Source organism: Helianthus annuus, chromosome 17, assembly GCF_002127325.2.
Source record: "Helianthus annuus cultivar XRQ/B chromosome 17, HanXRQr2.0-SUNRISE, whole genome shotgun sequence".
Taxonomy (NCBI): domain Eukaryota; kingdom Viridiplantae; phylum Streptophyta; class Magnoliopsida; order Asterales; family Asteraceae; genus Helianthus; species Helianthus annuus.
The window spans coordinates 1,082,194-1,089,985 of record NC_035449.2 but is presented as its reverse complement, the minus strand read 5'-3'; positions in this window follow the sequence as shown (position 1 = coordinate 1,089,985).

The window sequence follows — 7,792 nt, the reverse complement described above, 5'->3', positions numbered from 1 at the left end:
ATAATGATATGCAGATTTATGATATGATAAGAAACCCGTATCGATCAAGGATCGGTAGGTTAAGAATGCTCGAAAAGGATACATGTACCTATTATAGAGGTCAACTTGGGAGCTTGGAAAGACTCCAGATATGCTAATGCAAGCTAAGTCCATTATGCAACAAAAAGTACTTCCAGCATTTTAGCAAATCTCGAGGTCGAGATTTCTTTTAAGGGGGTGAGGATGTAACACCTCATAAAATCACGTCCAATGATGTATTGACACGTGTAATAAACCCTAATAAAGTCAAGCATTGAAATTTAAGGACTAATTTTTTCGAAAAATCGAAAACTTTGATTATGAAAGGACTGGAAGTGTTAGCATACCAAAAATAAGTTTCTAAATAACTTCTCACGATGATTATGTTCACAAATGAGCCACTTGTCAATCAAGTATAGCTGTTTGTGTAATAAATTGGAAGTTTGCGCAATAAAGGGTTAAAAGCGTCAACATGTCAATTCTAACCTCTGAGTGACCTTTTAACAAACCGGGAGCTTCATAATATTTAATTATACTCTCGAGAATGCCAAATGATGGTCGTCTAAGGTGTTTATGCCTATAAGTAAAGTTACACGCAACTTTGCAAGTTAGAGGGACTAAAAGTGTCCATATGTTTAATTATACCTCTGAATGACCTTTTAGCAAACCCGAAGCATCGTGATGTTCAATAATACTTTCAAGAATGCCTAATATGGATTAGATGAGGCTTCAATTCTATTAGATGATGAGATGCGCAAGTTTGCGTAATAGAGGGACCTAAAGTGTCAACTTTTGAATCTACGCCATTCGGTGACCATTTAAGCAAACAGGAGTGTAGTAATATTTAAATATATGCTTAGGAATGATTATTATGGGCCATGGAAGGCTTAGATATCATTAAACGGCATTTCGCGCTACTTTGCGCAAATAAGGGACTAATTGCGTCAAACTGCAAAAGTATGTCGATCCATGTAGAGTTGGACCTTCCAGAATATGACCACAAGTTAATCATACCCTATTTATCCTTTATATAACTTAGATATAAAACCCTTACTTTTAATAATGAGATTACTTATTATACTTCATGAGTTTATACTAAAATTTCCAATTTACAAAAGGTTTTTAATTCTAAATACCAAACATGATCATGTAAGTACAAAACGAAAGTTTAAAGTAACTTATGCTAGTCACCAACGACTAGTTTAAAACCTTAGGACATGGTTGTCAATTCATTTACACCAAAATCATTGTCTAAAACAAAGTTAAGTTAACGCGGAAGCTTCAAAATACGTGTTCGGTTCTTCTACATTGCTTGACCGCCATCCGGAAGCCCACCATAGTCACCTAAAGTCAAAACCACTAATAACATTAGTTTTGGCATTGACATAATACGAGTAAATATGTTCCAACATCAAATCAATAAAAGAAAATAAAATTTTGATTTTTGATCCTCCCGCGTGTCGCGGCAGAAGACATCAAATCCGTCGCGTCTCGTGACGGCTTCCGCGTGTCGCGGGGGTATTCATGTATTCCTCCGCGTGGCGCGGGGGAACCCACGCGGGGGAACATGTTTTCCAGCAGGTGCAGGTTTAAAACCTGCATTTCTGCCCACTAGTCCGTTTTAACCGATTCTTTTTCCTATGGGTCCGTAATAAAATTACGGATCTATCCATGTAAGTTTCACATTACGGAAACCGAGATACCGATAGTCGGTCCCTAATTTCCTTATTTCAATTATCCAACCCATTATTGTAAGTACATAGCACCATTTTTCAACTCTTAAAACTTTTCGGACATAATTACCCAAATTCCCGGGCTCATAAATTTTGTACATTTGTGCCATTCTATGGCTTCGCGTTCTATTGGAACTAGTTACTTGTTTCATTGGAATTCAAGTATTCCATTCCAAGCAACCTCTTTTTATTCAACATCTATTATCCGACCCAAGTTCCCGGGTTCTTGGACTTAGATTTATATAACCAAACCATTAGTATAGCACAATCCATTATTTAACGAAGTATGAGACTTTCAAGTCTCTACTCTCGTGATTCTTTTTAAAAGCATCATTTTGACCCGTTAGGCTATTTAGTGAAAACCGTCACTTCATTGACTAGCCAAACTAAGTTCCAAGTTTTTACTTTGACCCGTTTGATGGTCGAGTGTGCTTCGCCGCTTTAACGACGCATCAAACGTATCCATTACACTACAACATCATTCTCACAACAAAACTAAACATTAACACATAATTTAACGAGACTTAAGCCACGTACCTTTAAAGCACACCTTTTCCGCGGGTATCACTTCCGGCGTGTCCACTTGACGTTCCGGATTCCTTGCCTAGAGAGTTCAATTTATAACAAAAATTAGAACTCTTTCATAAGCTTTAACGCATGATTTCTTAACATATTCAAATCTGCGTTTTGCCCAACTTTTAACATTTTAACCCTCTTTTAGTCATTTTATCAAACACCTAACGGGTCAGATTTTTACATGATCTAAACCAAGTTCATGACTCGAGTTTATCACCAAAATTAACTTCAATTTGACTACATGTCTATATGTTAACATCAACAACTTAGGGTTTTCCTCATAATTTCAGTTTACACTAGAACAAGAGTTTTAATCCTAGTGTTCATCAAGTTCTACTAACATACTAATCACCCACTATGGTGATTTTGATCTATACAATTATCATGCAAGAATTTGACAAGAAATCATCTAGGGTTTGTCCCTAAACCTTACATTACTTCCAATTTCATGTTTACTACACATAATCAAGCTCTACATTCGATTTTGATCACATACATGAACTTTGAATCGAATGAAAATGACCTAATTCAACATACCTTATGACCCCCTTGACGAGGTGATCACGATTCCATGTTCAGATTTCGATTATTGCTTGATTTAGGCCTTCAATTTACAGTTTTTCTTGTGAACTAGGGTTTGAAAAGTGTGGGTGTCGCCCTGGGTGTTCTTGGTCGATCAGGCCTCTCTCAAAATGAGGGGTTTGATTTGTTTTACTAATTTAGTAAATAAAATTCAAGTTTTGACATTATTAGTCCCTCCACTTATCCAACATAACTTTTGTTGTTTTATCCACAATGTAAGTTAAATTTTAGACTTGTTAGTTAACTAAGTTACAAATTTCTAATTGATAAATTCTCATTTATTTAAACTTTATAATTCTAATATAAAGTTTTATATTTTCGGGGTGTTACATTAGAGGTGTTTGGTGCGCAAAAATAAACTTTTATGTCATGCAGGGACTAAAAGTGTCAAAAAGTGCACAAGTTTGCATTTTCGCGCATATCTTACAATCTGAATATCCCCGGGCACCCAAAAATTTATGTAAGCACTAAAATTTTTTATTTTAGTGTTTGGCTTGATAAAATTCCATTCGTCGCGTAAATTGGATCGTTTTTGGCATCCGTCCGTGTTTCGTCGTAATTAGCCGAACAACGGGACCGTACGACCAAACGAACCGACATCCAAAATGTTTTTGAACATATTTTAAGTTCCATATACTTTAAATTCATTTTAGAGCTTTGAAATGAGGTTAACGGGATTTAAACGTGTCAAAAATGCATCGAAAACCAAGTTTGGGGGTGCAGGGGCCTGTTTTGCCATTTTTGAAAGTTGCTGACCTGCAAGGTCCTTACGGTCTGTATGGACCTTTGCTTACGGTCCGTAAGACATCCCCAGACCAGCAAAATGTGTTTCCAGCTTTTGCAAATGGGTTTTGATCAATCTATGGGCCAATTTTGATGGTTTTCAAGTGCCCCTTGTATTTGTAAACCATGTGCCCACATGGATGGTTGAGATTGAAGCTCGGTTTTCGACAAACGATCTTAACGGTTGTACGAAAACTATAAATACCCCCTTGATCTTGCTCCCATTCCACACCTTGATCTAAATGTTCTAAGTTGGGGCCCTTGTGCTTCATACCTGAACATCCAAGATCAATTCCTTCCTTGCTTGGACCTTTTGTAAGTGTCCTTTCATGCTTAGTTTAATTTTTAGCGGTTATAACCGAAAGTCAAGCGTTTTCGATAAACGCTTTGACTTTTACACGGTTGAGCCATGGTCCGCATCGAACGTGGCTACGTGACCGTAATTAGGTAGGTGTTAAACCCTCAAAAGGGCACCTCCTAATTACCACGTTTACTTAGTTAAATTGTCGGGTCAAATAAAAGTCAAACGGGTTAGTTTAAATCAAATTCATAACTACTAATATAGAAGCTATAAAATCTGTGTTGTCACTTTAATAACTTGGTAAATTGTAACACCTCGAAATTTTGAGTCCAATAATGTATTGACACGTGTCTTGAGTTTACACGTGGCATTTAATATTAAATAAAGGACTAAAGTTGACAAACCTTGAAAGTATGTAAATTCAAGGGTTATAAATGTCAAACAAGGGTAAGTATACTGTATAGTAACCCTAAAACGATGCTCGTACCTTCAAACGAATAAGTCATGGATCGTACGGAAGCGAAACGCGGAAGAAAGTGAGAGATTACAAGCTGCAGGGGTTAACTGTGTCAACATGTTTAATTATACCTCTGAGTGACCCTTTGACGAACCCGAGGCTTTGTAACAGTAAAATACGCTCACTAGAATGTATTGTATAAATTCCGCGAAGTTCCGCTTTAAAACGAGAAAGTTATGATCAAATTCGTACGAGAAGGGTTAAAAGCGTCAACAATGAAAGTTAAGGCTTTTCCGGATGACTAACAAACTAACCGGGGACTTAACAATGCGGGTAAATAACACGAGGCCCTTAGTTGTAAATAATCAAGGGCCAAATCGCAAAGTTACCCCTTCAAAACCGAAAGGTCAGGCTATTAATTACCAAAGATTTCGTTATTAATTACAAAGATTTAGTCAATGATTATAAAAGATTTAAAAATCTAGAAAATTAGACCTAACACGGGCCGCGTAAAGGTTTTGGGTAAGTTGATGCGGGCCGCGAGCCTCGTGCAGTTACGGTTCTGATATGAAAACTCAGGCGACCCGCGTACAAGGTGCATGAACTTTCATGCGGGCCGCGTGAACCATACAGATGCAGAAAGTATGGGCAGATTCAATGATTTGGCTTGTAGACGAACTTGTGAGCAATCAATGAAGCATGGGCGCCCTCTACCTGACCCCTAGCACCTTAGGACACCTGCTGGACATCCATGCTCACTTGTAGGTTGAGTTGTGATGATCTAGAGGCCATTCTTGCACTATAAAAGGCCATACATAGTTCACAATTGAAACACACCTCAAAACCTATTCTCTTGATCATCTCTGGAGCTTCCAAGCTTTCTTCTATCATTCTAAGTCGTGCACTAACCTTCTGTAAGTATGCCAACCCCTTATGGCTTTGTTTTTGCTTAGTTTAACTTAAAAGTCAATCCGTCGTAACTAACGATTGACTTTGCGATAAATCACGAATGGTCCAGTGAATTGTCGAATCAAAAATAGTTATGTGTTGGTATTTATGTGGGTAATAAACCCCTAAAAGGGTTCCCTCTGATCACCACTCTAACTAGTTCAAATGTCGAGTCAAACGTGCTTAGAAAAAGTCAACAGAAAGCTATTTTGCGATTTTACATATAATCTGTAATGTAGATGGTATGCAACCTGTTTGAACACTCGTAAAACATGATAATAAGTGTATTAACACGTCTAAGCTTGTTTGATCCGGCCATTTGCTATATTGACCCGGTTCGGAGCCGAATGTCGCAAAAGTTTGACTTTTGCTTTGACTTCAGTTCTGACCCGTTAAAGTGAGATTTAGATATGTCTTAAGACTCTCTTAGGACCAGGTTACATGATGGTATTACCCTCTGTGACCGGTTCGTTGTTTGTCCAAGTCTTTTACGCGTTTCCTTTAATTGCTTAAAAGTTGACCGTAACGCCTTTTTTAAATTAAAACGAGAATTTCGGACATATGAAGGAATCATAACCTTAGTTACTGATTTCTAAACATGTCCCTAAAATTTCACGTCAATCCGAGATCCAGAATATGAGTTATGCTAAATAGCGCAATTAAAGAAAACTTTTGTAATAAACGGCGCAATTAGCATAACGCCTATCTAAACCCGGATTTCGACACCAAACCTTTTACTCACTGTTGTAAAATAATATTTTGGGATTTTTAAAGATTTTTAATTATTTTTAACCTGCTCATAACCTGCGGTTATGGCTACGGTTCGGTAAATACCGAATATGCCATTTTTGGCCATAACTTGAGTTCTACAAGGTCTTTTGACCCGATTCCAGTTGCTACTGATTTTAAATAATAAATAAAGTATTTTAGACTTTATAAACTGTTCAGGAAACTCAAATTTCCTGTAGAACTCTAAAACCTCTTTTATAATCTTTAAAAAGACCAAAATACCCCTACGGGGCATAATAACAACTTTAACTCGTTACGGGCATTACGGAAGGTATCCTACTGATACCACAACCTCTTTAAGGCATATTGACTTAGGAAAACAGTGTAGGACTCTTACGGTTACCCGTTGCGCCTATTGCGCGCACGGTTCGACGTATGTAACTAGTTTACATAAATTAGCCGATACGGGTCAAACCATATTGTTTTGACCCCAAAATCCAGAGTGTGAATATTGAACCCATATAAAACAAGCCTTCAAACTTGTTGGGTCAGAATCACATTCCATTCCCGGTTTTCGCCTTTCACGCGATTAAACCGTATCTATCCTTTGAAACTGACCGGTCTAGGCTACGGCTAATATAAAGACCCGTTAGGATTCTAATAGGTTATTTTAAAACCTTCGTTCCAGATTAGGAGACCAGTAAAAGATATCTGTGATTTAATCAATAAAGGACTATACTTGCAAAGGTAAATACTTTTAACTTATTTTCCGTATTACGGGCTTGGGTTACGGTATCTAAAATACCGCTTGGTCGGGCAATTGACCCCAACTCATTTGTAGTTGGGTATTATCGATGTGACCTGTTTAAAACTTGTTTTGTTGGCTTAACGCCTTTGGGGGCTTAATGACCATGTCCCGGATATCCTTGGCAGCATTTTACGAAATGGCCACGACCTTGACATTCGGGTGTAGGCGTACACCCGGCATTATGTCCATAATTATAAAGGCATAGCCGTTGGTTACCCGCCACGGTGTTATATGCTATGTGGTGTGTCTATTGATCTTTAACCCAGACTAGATCCGGGCTACCGAACGCAAAAGGAACATGTAATTCGTTCACAAGATTATAATATTAAATAATTCTCCCAAGTTATAAAAGAGTTTGTGCCTTGTGCATTCAAATCAATTTTAATAAACATTTTACAAAAGTGTCGGTTGAATGTATTTACCAGTGTAAACTGACGTATTTTCCCAAAAAGATTAAATGCAGGTACTAAACGTAATCGGCTGGCTATAGCTCCTTAGCATCTTAAAGAGTCTCGCAAGCTTTTGATGCCTTGTCTGTTGAACAATACTTTCTATTATTTTGATCCCCCTGTGGATACCATTCGACTAATTGTGATACGTTCGATATTACAATCAATGGTTGAATTATATTTATCTTTATGCTTCCGCTGTGCATTCATATAATTGTGTGGTTTGACTATATTGTTGCCAACTACGTCACGGTAATCCCCCACCGGGCCCACCGGTGATACACGTGGAAATCGGGGTGTGACATAAATATTAGTTGAACATGCCTAAGCATGATTCAACCCGACAATTCTAAGTATAGGCTCGGTTCGGAACCGAAAGTCGCAAAAGTTGACTTTTGCTTTGACTTT